Raw genomic sequence first — 14,014 nt, 5'->3', positions numbered from 1 at the left:
TTTTCCTTTACTCTGTGTCTCCAGTAAAGATCACAGGCATTTTAGGGGTCTGCAGTCTTCTTTGGGTTAAGAAGCAATGATCTGGTGCTAGCTCTCATTTTATGGGGAAGGAACCTGGCCTGGAGGGAAGGGAGGTGTTTGCAAGGGAGGAGATGCTCTCCAGGAAGGAGGTGCTCCCCAGGGAGGGGGTGCTCGCCAGGGAGGGGGTGCTTGCCAGGGAGGGGGTGCTTGCCAGGGAGGAGTCTTCGCTACCCCAGAGCCATGGCACTCAGACCAGCAGGGCTCTGCAGTTTCCAGAGTGGCATTTCCCCCTCTAGGTCTGGCACAGATGTGGCTGCTGAGAGCCTGCCTCACTTATTCCTCTGTTTTCAAAGAGCAATGACCCTTTCCTCATCCATATCTTTCTTAACAAATGTACTTGTGTGAGAGAAGCATAACTTCCAAGTCTTCCTTTCCTGAATTGGGAGGCGACTTCAGGGAGAGCAAACTTTCCAGGGACCAGCCCTGGGGTCGAGCCTGAAATAGAATTCCCAGCAGGTAGTCAGCCCCTTCCTTTCCATGGAGGGGTCAAAACCTGCTCAGGGCTACGCTCATAGGAGCCCCTCTGGGAATGAGCAGGGCACTTCCCCTCCTAGGTGTTGGGGTGACCCCACAGATGGGAGGGAGAGGGCTGGAGGCAGCTAAGACGCTGGAGAGGTGTGTCAGGCTGGAGTCAACCCTGATTAGCAGAGGCGGGGTAGGACAGCCTGAGCCAGACACCAGGGACAAAAGAGGAATTTATGTGAGCCAGCCTCCTTTGAAAGCGAAGAAGCAGGGAGACAGGTCAGTTGACAGCTATAGGAATACAATAGAAGGTTGGATTTCTCAAGAGCTCACAATGAGCACCAGCTCCTCTAAACCTTGGAGCACACCTAGGAGGGAGACTCTCATATCATCCCCACTCCACCGTTGCAGTCAAGGCAAGACACTGCTTCCATTTCAAATACCACTCAGCTCCACTTGGGAAAGACAAATACTAAGTCTGAAAAAACGAAAAGCTGCCCAAGTGTTTGGTTGAGAGTGGGACAGGAGATGGGGTTTGGGGAGCAGGAACGGCTGCACAAGCCCAGCCTGAAATGCTTACCCCTAGAGTCACTCCTTTGGGTTAAAGTGACCCAAGGATAATTCAAGGAGATAAACGGGAGAGGGAAAGCAAGCTCTTCTAGTTGCTTAGCAGGAAAGTGATGACCAGATAAGCTGCCTGCCCTTTCCTAGCCGAGCTCTGGGACCCCCAGTTTAGGTCCAGGAACAAAAAGCAGGGTCTGGCTCCACAGAGTAGAGACTACAAGAAAAACCTGGAGAGGCTTCCCAATAGAGAGGACCTGGGTGGGTTTTCTTGTAAGCCAGTCAACCATCTAGCTTTTTTAACATCCCAAGGAATGCCCTTTATGAGCTTAGGATCAGCAGACAGGGTGAAGGTCAGAGCTGTCAGTTTACACGGTCCCCACAGGCTTTTACCGTGTATTGTACTATTTCAGCAGTGCCACAATACAGGCAAAAGTTAATAAAGAAGCCAGATTTTAAAGGCAACCTTTTCCTCTGCTATGGCAGGCTGCATTTGAAGAAGTCTTGATCTTAGTATAGCAGATTCACTGCTTGAATGGCCCTGACAGTTTGCACACATCCACCCCATATCCGCAGCCATTGCCCCAGGACTTTGCCGTTCCTCTCACTAAAAAGGGGGAGACTACTTCCCCACCCTTAAGTCCGGATTAGGCCAATAGAATGTTGCAGAAATGACATGACAGTGAGTCATTTTCCAGTGTGAGCCTCAGGGACTTGTTCCTCTATAACCGGCATGAGAAGCTGCCCAAGGTAGGCTGCTGAGGATGAGGAACAGAATCCATCACCCTGCTGCCCAGGTGGAGCCACACTAGCTAGGCTGAAAGCCAGCCGACCCCAGGCATGTTCAAGAACTCAGCCTAGAGGAGCAAAGCTGCTGGCCTACCTGCAGCTGAGCCCGTGCATGCAAGCCATAGACAGCTATTATGTGCCTTTGAGTTTGTGTGGTTGTTTGGAATGCAGCGTTATGGTGGCAATAGGTAACATACGGTTAGTCCACTTATTTTCATCTGATAGTTGACCGTGAGTAGTTGTGTCACTGACTCTCTTCCATCCCAAGTATGGATTTCTAAGAAAATGTAGCCAAAAAGTACTTGGAGAGAAAAAGCTATTTGTTGGCTTCTGAATTTTAAATTAAGGCTAAGATACATTTTCCCCATTCAGAGAAAATATATGATCTAAAGAATCAATTATTACACCATTAAACATTTTTAAAGTAAATCAATTGGACTTCCAGCTCATCTCTGCTTTCTCTCAAAACCTTTACTTAAATTATAGTCAGGAAGTTTAAAGAAAGATAAACTCCAAAAAGAGATTGGGAGAATAAAAGAGAAGATGGCAAATGAGGTTTTAAGAAAATTTTGGAAAATAAGAAACAGAGGGACAACTGATGAATGACTTCCATTTCAGCTTTGTCTCTCTACAAGTACCGGTAAGGGCTAAACTAGAAGAAGCAAGCCAGTTTACGCATCAAAATTCTAGAAAGTCTCCGGAGTTGGAAACACCAGGCACTCCTGAAGGCAGTGGTGCTGGGAGAAGCGGAAAATGTAGATTTGGTGGGAAGTTGTGTTCAACCGCAGTAACAGAGTAAACCAAGAGAGAGGAAAGATGGCATCCAAGAAATGGGAACGCAAACGCAGGAGAGAGGCCCTCAAAATAAACAAATAAAAACTGCCAGGATGATGCTGGAGGGAGACCTACGATAATAGCTGTGCATACAGTGGACTCGAAGAGCACCAGTCCAGATTGGAGCAGAAGATCAAGAGCTATAGAAGGGATATCTCCACAGAAAAAGACAAGACTGGCCCGCTATCTAATGTCTTTATCTATATGTGTGTGTCTGTATATATATATTTTGAGACAGAGTCTTGCTCTGTTGCCCAGGCTGGAGTGCAGTGGTGCAATCGCGGCTCACTGCAACCTCCATCTCCAAGGTTCAAGCAATTCTCCTGCCTCAGCCTCTCAAGTAGCTGGGACTACAGGCACGTGCCACCACGCCCGGCTAATTTTTTTGTATTTTTAGTAGAGACGGGTTTTCACTGTGTTCACCAAGATGGTCTCAATCTCCTGACCTCATGATCCACCCGCCTCGGCCTCCCAAAGTGCTGGGATTACAGGCATGAGCCACCGCACCTGGCCTTTAGTCATATTTAGAAGAGCTTGACAATTCCTCTGGAGAACGTGGAGAGAAATTCCTGATAAAAGGCAGTTATTAGCTGCAGGAAAAATTGAAATTGTAAAAGAAAGGAAATGTAATTATAATACATTGTGTGACTCAGCTGCAAACCATATTAAAATTGTCATAATGGCATAAACACCAAATATTGATGTTACCAAAGCTTGTGATAGAACTATATTGAGAGGGTAGGGGAGAAGAGTGTGTGTGTGTGTGTGTGTGTGTGTGTGTGTGTGTGTGTGTAAGCTAAATTCTAATATGTGAAGCCAATAGATGATATATAAAATTGAAAAAAGTCAGAAAACAGAGGTAAAATTATATTAATCAAAATATGGATATGCATGTTCTACACATGTATCCCGGAACTTAAAGTAAAATATATATATATATATGGAGCTGAAAAATACAGAAAGAAAAGTAGTGAAAATGATTGCCTAAAGGAAGCAGGACTGGAGGTTGGGGAAGGGGATGGCAGGGAACTGCCTTCTTCCCCTGGAAGTATTGTAATATCAATGAGCTTTGTAGACAATATGCGCATATATAGATAAACAGAGTATAATATATATACATATATATATAACTCTGATAAAATCATAAATTGTAAAAATCAATTGAGGTTCACATGTGCTAAAATTACAGAATGTAGTATATATTCATTAGGCAAATATTTATTAGCCACCTGCAGAAACAGTAGAGCAGGACACCTTTCCCACCTCCACAGCTCACCACCGGGTTGGGAAAACAGGCCTACTAAATGACCATGTCCCTGTAGCACACACGAGTGCTCTGACAGGGCAGGGACGGCGTGTGGCAATGGCACTGAGCAGAGAAAGCTCCACAGAGGCAGTGATGGTACTCCTGGGTTTTTTTTTCCTTCTACTTACCTGCCTCTTAACAATAGAGAACTTAAGATCTTCTTTTCAGCTGCATCGCCTTCTTAACACATCTTGTACAAAAATAAGGGATGATTCTCATTCTCATCATTGTCACAGTGTCTCCGCGTCAACAGGCTAAACAGCTCTCTAACACTAAGAAGCATTCAAAAGTGGAGAGCTAGTGAGTTCCAGGCACAGGGGTGTTCAGGCTGAGCCTCTGAGGTCAGCAGATATTTATCACGAAGCCTAGGAAAAGGAGGGTGGTGGGTACTTCCTGGATGAGAGACTGGACTCATGGACCCCAGGGGCCTCCCGTGGACAGCGGGGAGCCCACGCAGCGGAGCACACGGATCAGCCTGCGCTCTGCCATCCCTGACAGCCCCAGTAGGATCACAGGGTGATCCTGCCCAGCAGCCCCGACCCAGAACAATGGCAGATCTGCTTCAACATCCCAAAGCTGTGCTCTGGTTCATTTCGAAATCAGACATCCTCCAATCGATCCCTTCTGGAGAGCTGTCAGGCTGGCTGCTTCCTGGTGTCAGCTGAGAGGAGGGAAGCAATTCATTTGCTGGGTCTGACTGCGGCTAAATGAAATCAAAGACAGAGAGGGCATCTTCTGCCAAGAAAGGAAGCCTTTTACTCAGGGCAGCCACAAAGAACCATAGACAAAAGGTGGCATGGAGGTGGGAGGGCAGTGAAGGAAGATTGGGACTCGGGAATTCTCAAAGCTATCCCTCCTCATTTCACAGATGGGGAAACCAAGGCACAGAGAGAGGAGTCCATTTCCTCAAGTTCACACAGTGGTTTAGGGAAAGTCTGCAACCTACAGTGATAAGACCTAGCATTTATAGAGGGCTGATAGTGTGCTAAGCATTTACTATTCATCACTTCACATAACCTTTCCAAAACTATGAGGTAAGGATCCTCATCTATTACATGAGATATGCATTTTAAAGATGAAGAAACTGAGTTAGTAATCCAATAGTGCAAACCTCTAAAATGTGGGAGGCTGTGACTTGAACTCCATCTAATTTCTAAGCTCTGAATCTTAACCACTGAGCAACACTACCCCTTGGAGATAGAACTAGGGTCCCTGTTCCAGACCAGAGCCTGGCCCACTGCCCTTTGATGCACAGTTGTGCCCAAGCCCTGCCAGTGTCCTCCTGCTGTGGGGTTTATCTGTTTTCCCTTCACCTGCCTCTCTTTGTCTATATATTTCCTTCTCTGAGGGTGTCAGCATCGCCATCTCTGTCTCTCCCTATGTCTCTTTATCGCTGTTTCTCTGTGTCTATGGAAGTGCTTATCTTTACTCTGATGTGCCTGTCTCCGAGTGTGAATGTGTATCTGTCTGTTGCTCTCTGAATAGCTGAGGAATGGAATTCCACAGTGGGTGGACGGATGGATGGATGGATGATGGATGAATGGGGGACGGCCTCCATCCACAAATGACAGACATGGTAATGAGCAAGCATCTCCCAGCCCAAGTACCTCTGGTAGCCAAGTCTCCCAGAGCCATTGATCTGTCTCCCCCTCTAATGCCCTCTCTCACCAAGGCCTGCATATTCCATTTCCATCTTAACCCAAAGCTCCTTCCCCAGGGCTTGGTGGCTTGTATCCAGTTTTATTGTTGATACAGATCTTTAACTGCCCTGGGCTTATAACTGACATTTAAATTACTCTGCAAACAGTGAATCAATATTTATGGATTCCTGGACCAATGCATTTGCCAAACCTGGTGTCCTGAGTTTCTTCCAGGCCAAAGGGGCAGATGAGTCAAGGTCAAGGCTTCTTCTAGTTAAAAAATGGGGAAACCAGGTCTGCCTCTAAGAAAAGGTCTCTGACTAAAATAGAACTGTGTACCCCCCAGACTATCTAACTGGACCAAGGTGATTCCCCACTGAAAATTCAAATCACTTCACGCACACTTAGGAGGCATTTCCTATGTGTGCAGAGCACCATGTTAAGCCTGTATGAGCAACGAGGTTGAATCAAATCAGGTCCCCATCTTTGAAGGGTTCTCACAGTAGGAGGAGACAGAGGCACACATAGGCAACTATGAGCAATCCAAACACAGTCCGTGATGATAAAAAGAAGGGAAAACTAATTCTAATAAATGGAACTTCTCAGAGGGCTCCCTAGAGGAGAAAGTACATTCCAGGAGGGGAAAACAGCCAGGACCAACAAGGACCTAGAGATACTGAACAGGTTTCTAAGGGTGGGAAAAAAGGTTCGTGGGAAAATGTCATAAAAAAGTAAACTGAGCCCTGATCCTGGAAAGACCTGGATAACGAAGTTGAGGCACGTGGCTTTCCTTCTGCAGGCAAAGGGGTGCCACCAAAGGTCTTTGAGATAGGGAGGCACCCCAACACAGCTGTGGTCTCTGGAGCTCTTTGGAAGCAGTGGGAAGTGGGGCCTTATACTGGTAATGGTCAGGGGTTGGCCACTGGGGCACGCAAACATGGAATTCCAGCATTCCCAGCCTCACCCCCCAGAGCACAGCAGGAGGGCGGGGCCAGTTTTTTCTCCATCTTTTAAGTGTGGCCCTCGCCTGCCTCAAGAAAAACAGCAAAAATGAGACTGATGTTTCTGGGGCCTCTTTGGTGCTCTGACTTATGGAGGTAGCCTTAATAGTGGAGGCCAAACCATTTATCACGCCGATGAATTTAAGCTCTGGTTCCAGGAAAAAAGACAAGCAATCTCTTGTCCCTGCATCAGCACTGACATACATTCCCAGGCAGCCAATTTATTTGTCCAGCTGCCCTCAGAGGCTCAACTTTAGAGCTAGGTGAGCTAAAGCCTCCCCAGTGGCATGTCTCCCGGTGCCAGGCTCAGTCTGGGGGTTTGGTGAGGGAGGATGAGCTCCTGGAATATGGGGAGGTCATTGCAGGATCTGGAGGAGTGACAAGGTACTTCTGGAGGGGCAGCAAGGAATGCTCCCCAGCAGGGCCGATTTATTCTTTAGGCACAGTCGGCACAGTGCCCAGGGCCACCATGCATTCAGGGGTCCGTGAAAATGTTTTATTTGCTTTTAAAATCAGAAGATAATGAATATAATCTAGCTTGCATTAAGTTCATCTTTATACCAGTGCAGATATACATATATGGAGGGAGGGGCCCATGAAGGCAAAAGGCCGGAGCTCATGACCCAGGCACTCAGTATCAAGGTATCTCAGTAAGAATAGAAAAAGCAAGGCAGCGCTAGGGCCAAATCCCGCTTCCATTACACATTGGTTCTAATTCCCTGTCTGCACCTCAGTTTCCTCCTCTATGAAATGGGCTAGTGCTCTGAAACTTATAGGCAGGTAGAGAAGGCTGGGGGTACGTACAGTGCCTGGCAGAAAAGCACTAGTACCCAAAATTGTTACCCATTTGCCCAGTTCAATGTTCCCTCCTCCCTGGGAAGTTTCCTGACCATGCCAAACGTCCTGTTACCTCCTCCTGAATGTCTGAGGTTCAGTGGTAAGGAGACCAAGGAGCCTCAGCTTATCTCTGCAGTTCCCTGCGAGGTTAGATCCAGGTCACACCCACTAGGTGCTGGGTGTGGAGAGGCCATCCATGCCAAAGCAGGCTGTCACCAGTGTGAGGCCAGGGGCCACACGCACATCATTCTGTTTCCCATAGCATTTGGCTCAGAGCTACACCCAGGAGCTACTCAGTAACCATTAGTTGGTTGAAAATCTCTAAATTTGGAGCTGAGATTCCTTGTGGTTTTCTGTCTTTGCCTGTGCTTTAAACTCTAACAATTGCCATTCATTGGTTCATTCAAACTCCCCATGGCTGCATGCTTGGGTCCTGCTAAACTTGCCAAGCTCAACTTGCCCCACTCTCCCTCCTCCTCCTTGCAAAGGCCACACATGAACCTCTGGGCCCTGGCATATGCTGTCCTCTGCTCCAGGAATGTCCTTCCACCCCGTGTTTGCATGGCAGATTCCTCATCCTTCAGGAGTCATTTAGACATCACCTGCACAGGGAGGCCTTCCCTGACCACCTTCCTACAGTAGATCCTTCCACTGTCTCTTTTATCACTGAAACTGACCAATTTCTTCACAGCACTTAACATAAGTTTTCTTGTCTCATCTCTCAACCCATGTAAGTCCCTTGAGAACCTTGGCCAATTTAAATCATTACTGTGTTACATAACACCTAGCACAGGGCCAGACACTCCCAAATACTTGTTAAATGAATACATGAGTGGATGAATAAATTAATTACCTTATTTAAAAGATATCATGTGCTCACTCTATAGTGCATAGGCACTGAGGGGCCGTTGGAGGTTTCTGTCCCAGAATCTGCACTGTGTGTTAGCCAGGTGCCTCCCACTGCCTGTGCATGAGGAGCTGGGATGGCCAGTGCAGGAGACTGCGGCCACGCAACGCGCCTCATTCAAGGAGCTGCTTCTGCAGGAGGGGTGTCAGTTATGTTGCGAGTCACCTGGATGGCCTTGTGACCTCCTCTGAGTTTGCCCACACAGGGCAGGGGAGGTGGGAGCACAGGAGGCCAGGGTAGGGGGCTGGGGGGAGGAGGGGATTGGGCAGAAAACACCTGGCACAACACCCGGGCCTTAGAAACCAACGTAGCACTTGGCCTCTGCGCCTTCTGCCTACATGGGCTGTCAGCTAGTGTGTGTGTGCATGTGGGTGTATGTGTGTGAATATGTGTGCAAATATAAACATGTGAGTGGGAATGTGTGTTTGTGGGTGGCTATGTATGAATACGTGTGTGAATGTGTCGATGAGTGTGTGAATGGATACATGTGGCTGTGCGTGTGCAGACGGACTGTGTGAATGTGTGTGAGTGTGCGAGTGTGAGTGTGTGACAGAGTGAGTGTGTGTGTGCGCTCGACTGGCCCCAGCTGGGCCCCTCCCTCCCTCTCTCCCTCCCTCTCTCCCTCCTCTCCTCTCTGGAAGGAAGCTGCGGGGAAGGGGCCAGATGGTCTCCCCTGACCTGCTATTTATCATCCCGGCAAAAGCTTATTCAGTTTAATGCTGTTCGGCAATTCATTTAAGGGCTCTGTTTGTTTCTGCTGATGAGGACTGTTAATTTGCACAGCGGTCTCATTAGGCCTAAACCACCAATTAATTCCTTTTGTTCTCATTAAATGGCTGATTCCTAAACATTTCGTGGGCAACAATAGGCTGCCCAGCCGAGCCGCCACCCCAGGCAGCAGCAGTTGGGGGGTGGGGGGAAGGTGTGGATTGGGGGGATGGCCTGGGGCAGGTATCCATGGGGGCTCTCTTGGCCCCCAGGCCCCTGGCATGACCACCCCAGCCAAGCACTGTAAACTGCTCTGTAAACCCTTGGGACCCGCCAGTCACAGCCCGGCCCAAAATCCAGACCCCTAACACCATTGCCCGGAAGGGTTCAGGCAGCCCAGCAGAACAGGTCCCCAGTGTGGAGCTCTGAGCACCTGGCTCCCCAGGGCCTTCCAGGTAGGCTGAGGCTCAGGGCCTGCTCTCCCTGCTGGGTGTGCTGGGCAAGCCCTTAGGGAGCCCTTGATGCTTCTCAGCAGTGTTGAGCCAAGTGCCTTTGTCTGATGGGGACGTCAGGCCAGCCCACTGCTTCCTTAGATGCAGGTGCCATGGAGTCCCAGGGAGCAGAGAATGTGGAAGTGGGAAGTGGTCCTCAGGCTTCACAGAACTGAGAGCTGGAGACCCAGCTGCCCTAGCAAGCATATCACCCCCTACTCAGCCCCTCCTGGAGCTCAGCTTTCTTTTCTGGAAAAGGAAGGAGTCGGGCCACCAGCAAGATGCTTATTTTGAAAGGTGCTGAGTGGTTTATTCAAGTGCAGCGTCTCACAGATGCCCAGTACAGACCGTGCATAAAAGCAGAGGTGCTCCAGCTGGCGTCCTGCGCATTTTCAGTCTCCGCTTGCAAGGTTCCCTCAAAGAGGGACACCTCAGCTCCCATAAGGGCACCTGGGTGCAGGGTGTGGGTACCTCTGGACTAGCTGTTCTCTGAGTGGGGGATCCCTGCCTTTAAGGAACCTGCCTTGGCCTCCGCCCACTCTCTCCTCTGTTCAGGGCAGCTCCGTGATTGCTGGCCCTGCCCACCGTCACCAGCATCATAGGAAGACGGAGAGAATGAGATAAGGCCCAGGAAGCCCCATGAAAAATTCCAATGAGGTACAGCCTGGCCTACACCAGGGTTTGCATCCGACTCCACCACTGCCTGGCTGTTTCTTAACTTTTAGATCTCCACATCAGTGAAATAGGAATAATACAAGCACCTCCCTCCTAGTGATGGTGTGAGAATTAAGTGAGTCAATATCGAAGTGCTTGACAGAGTTCCCAGCACATAGTAATTGCTCCAATAACTGTTGGATAATAGATACTCTTAATCACTGTTAAGAGGACAATGCCTTGCCCTGCCTCCTTTCCCAGCCTCACCCCCGCACCCCTTCCAAACACCCCTCCTCACTCACTCCAGCCTGCCAACCTGCATTCAGCTCCCCCTCCCCTGGACTTCTCTAGTGAGTTCCTCGTGCCTGGAATGCCTTCACCCCCACAAAAAGTTACCAGATTTAGCAAATAAAAATATAGGAGGCGAGGTGAATTTGAATTTCAGATAAACCACAAATAATTTCTTAGTATAAGTATGCTCCAAATACTGCATGAGCTATACTCATACTAAAATTATATGTAGTTTATCTAAAATTGAAATTTAGACCAGGTGCAGTGGCTCACACCCATAATCCCAGCACTTTGGGAGGCCAAGGCGGGTGGATCACCTGAGGTCAGGAGTTCGAGACCAGTCTGGGCAACATGGTGAAACCCCATTTCTACCAAATATTAGCCAGGCATGGTGGTGTGCGCCTGTAGTCCCAGCTATTCAGGAGGCTGGGGCAGGAGCATCGCTTGAACCCAGAAGGCAGAGGTTGCAGTAAGCTGAGATCACACCTCTGCACTCCAGCCTGGGCAACAGAGTGAGGTTCCATCTCAAAAAAAAAAAAAAGAAAGAAAAAAAAATTTAACTGAGCATCCTGTATTTTATCTGACAGCCCTACATATGCTTCCCCAAGCCCATGAGTCGGTGAATTTGTGCTCAAGTAAGCATCGTCTCCTCCAGGAAGCCTTCCCTAATCCTCAGTTAATGTAGCCATCCCTTGTCAGTGCTCCTTCAACTCCCTAGGCTGGCTGACCTCAACCCAGCTCTGATCACTACTTTTCCCCATGCTTTGTGATTCATGATCCACGTGCCCATCCCTCCATCTAGATCTTGAGCTCCTGGGGTGGAGTAGAGGGTGTTGTATTTGGCTGAGAGTGGGTAAGGCAACTAGTGCACCCTTCCCTAAACTTGTTTACCATGGGGCCTCCCCTCCCCTTCTTCCTCAGCAGGCGCTATGCTCAGATGAGGAACTCTTTCCTGTCTCTACCACCAGACTAGGAACAACAGCAGGAGGTGGGGACTGGGACAGAGATTGCTAGTTGCCACCCATCAAGTTCATTCTCCCTTCTTCAGTAGTAACAAAGCGCTGCCTGGGACAGCATTGCGTTGTGCCGAAAGACTACATTTTCCTGGCTGGGCGCGGTGGCTCACATCTTTAATCCTAGCAGTTTGGGAGGCCGAGGCGGGTGGATTACTTCAGGTCAAGTCTTCAAGACCAGCCCGAACGACATGATGAAACCCTGTCTCTACCAAAAATACAAAAAAATTAGCTGGGTGTGGTGGCACATGTCTGTAATCCCAGCATTCCAGAGGCTGAGGCAGGAGAATAGCTTGAACCTGGGAAATGGAGGTTGCAGTGAGCCAAGATAACTCTACTGCACTCCAGCCTGGGCAACAGAGTGAGACTTCAAAAATACAAATAAAAATAAAAAGACTATATTTCCAAGCCTTCCTTGCAGCTAGGCAAAGCCAAATAAAGTGATGGCCAGTGAGATGCATATGGAGTATTGTGTGGAAATCCAGGAGGTCTGGGAGATGTTGCCTTTGTCCTTCCTCTTTCCTCTTTTCTGCTGCTGGGAATGCAGATGTGCTGGAGCTCCAGCAGCCATCTTACACCATGAACTAATCTTGAGAATGGTGAAGCAAAAGAAGGCTGGCCTAGATTACTTTGTGGAGTCACCATTTCAGCCCTTTACTGTATAGTATCAAGAACTGTGAAAGGTCTGAAATTTTATGCTACTTGCAAGTTAACAAGTTAAGCTGCCAGAGTGTCATGCAGACTAGCAGAAGACATGAGAATCCTGGTCAGAGACAATGGACTTTATCACTCACGATACAGCAAGCGGCATGAAGTTCATGTTCATGTCAGTTTGCATTAGTTCCTCCTGTCCCCAGGTCCCCTGGGGCAATGCAAAGCAGTCCAGGTAGATGCTGCAAATGCAGGAGGTTTAGGTCACAGCTGAGGAACCCAAGCTTGGGAAGTCCCAATCCTTTACAACAGGGCTGGTAATAAACCTTCCCCACCCTTGCCCTGAGTAAGACGTTATCTTTATCATACTGGACAGCAAGCAAATCCACCCTTTGACACACCGAATGACACTATCTGTATGTTCCGAGCCTATAAAACATCTTTGCAAAGATGATCTGGAACAAAAGCCACCCATGGCTCTGCTTATAAGACAAGTGAAAACATGGGAGACTTACAGAGCACTGTTCCCCAGCATATGTTTCCAAACTTCTGAGTAAGACACAACCCCAGTGCATTGAAGCCATTATTATTCAATGTTACATGCAGCTGAACCTGGTGCTAAGTGATACAATAATAGGCTTGTTCTTTGTTCCTCACGTCAGGTAAGCATGTGTTCTCTGTGTAAAGAGGCCCTTAGAGGAAAATAGTCTGCCCCAAGTTTGTTCTCAGAAATAGAATATTTGTCTTTAACAACTGTGAAATAAAGATCAACCTCATTCACTCTGTAAAGATTAATTTTTCCCCCAAGTTGAATCATTAAAGACCTAAAACTACCGAGATGGACTTCGGGGCAGCAGGAGGAGGTGAGGATATGACTGGGCCAGCGTAGTGAGCTACATTTCGGTTGGCATGGATAACCGACTCGTGGATGGAGTTTGAGTTTATGCTGGGCTTTAAGGAAGAGTAGAAATAACTCAAGAAATCCCCATTATGACTTCCGTGGCCCCACAGGGTAACTGCAGTGTTGTCTGCCCCTACTTTTCGCTTTTGTGGCGACAGCACTCTCACTTCTTTTGGCAGTTGTCCCTTCCCTTCATCTACCCACCAGTGAGGTTACAGAGGAGACAGTGAACCAGTGCACCCATCGCTGGCCATGGCACAGGGGTGGGAGATGTGACTCAAGCTGGGCCCGCAGAGCCCTTCCCAGGGACTTTTCAGCTGGGAACTAAGGAAAGAGGGTCTTTTCCCGTTGTTGGCAAAACCAGAAATCTATGGCTGGGAGTTATGAGCAGTCCGGTGCTCGGTCTCGGAGAGTGACACTGACAGGGATGAAAGACCCTGAGAGCCACGCTGGTGACAGTGGCTGATCAGCCCACTGCCCATGCTCTTTCTGTAGGCGAATCCCACAGCTCAGTGAATCTCCCCTTTTGCCTGATTGGTTTGAAATGGATGCCAGAATTGTAACTGAGAATCCAAACTACTATCTCCAAATTGAGTCTGGTAACCTTAGACAGAGGCTGGCCTCTTATGTGCCCATTCTGTGTCAGCATTTGGGGGAAAGTAAAAAACAAACAAACAATGAAACAAAACAATCAGCCTGGCTGATCTGAACATGCACAACACCACAGAGACGGCGCCAGTGGAGGCATGCCTCAGACCGTGACATTAACAGAGGACCCAAAAGTTCTCAGCCCCGTCTCCATCCCACAGCACAGAACTGCTCCAGCGGACTGAACCAGCCAGGGTGGCCTCAGCTGACCTCTGCTACCTGCTGGTGTGTACACAGTC

This window comes from Hylobates moloch, unplaced genomic scaffold (assembly GCF_009828535.3).
Source record: "Hylobates moloch isolate HMO894 unplaced genomic scaffold, HMol_V3 SCAFFOLD_14, whole genome shotgun sequence".
NCBI lineage: Eukaryota > Metazoa > Chordata > Mammalia > Primates > Hylobatidae > Hylobates > Hylobates moloch.
This window is presented reverse-complemented; position numbering follows the sequence as displayed.